At 49.8% G+C, this 329-nt stretch overlaps 1 protein-coding gene across 1 annotated transcript in view; it reads left to right on the forward strand.

Moving 5' to 3' along the window:
* MYO10 (myosin X) overlaps positions 1-329 on the forward strand; it is a 210,158-nt gene that overhangs the window by 139,188 nt on the left and 70,641 nt on the right.

Raw genomic sequence — 329 nt, forward strand, 5'->3', positions numbered from 1 at the left:
AGCAGTTTACTTAAAGGAGGAGGGGAAAGGAGGGCAGAGGGCTGGCCACCCTGAGGGAGGCTGGAGACCAGGTCCAGAGGAGGGAACCCGTGGGGTCTGTGAGGTAGCCTGCAGTCATATTGCTGGAAAACGGTATGTCCAGCAGAGAAGAGAGTGAAGCTGGAGACATAATGGCTCTTGCCATTTTTTTTAAATCCTCACACGAGGCTATATTTATTGTTTGTTTGTTTTTTTAGAGAGAGAGGAAAGGAAGAAGGGAGGGAGGGAAACATCGATCATACGCACCCAGACCAGGGATCAAACTCGCAACCTAGGTATGTTCCCTGTCT

Source organism: Myotis davidii, unplaced genomic scaffold (assembly GCF_000327345.1).
Source record: "Myotis davidii unplaced genomic scaffold, ASM32734v1 scaffold143, whole genome shotgun sequence".
In the NCBI taxonomy this organism is placed as follows: Eukaryota; Metazoa; Chordata; class Mammalia; order Chiroptera; family Vespertilionidae; genus Myotis; species Myotis davidii.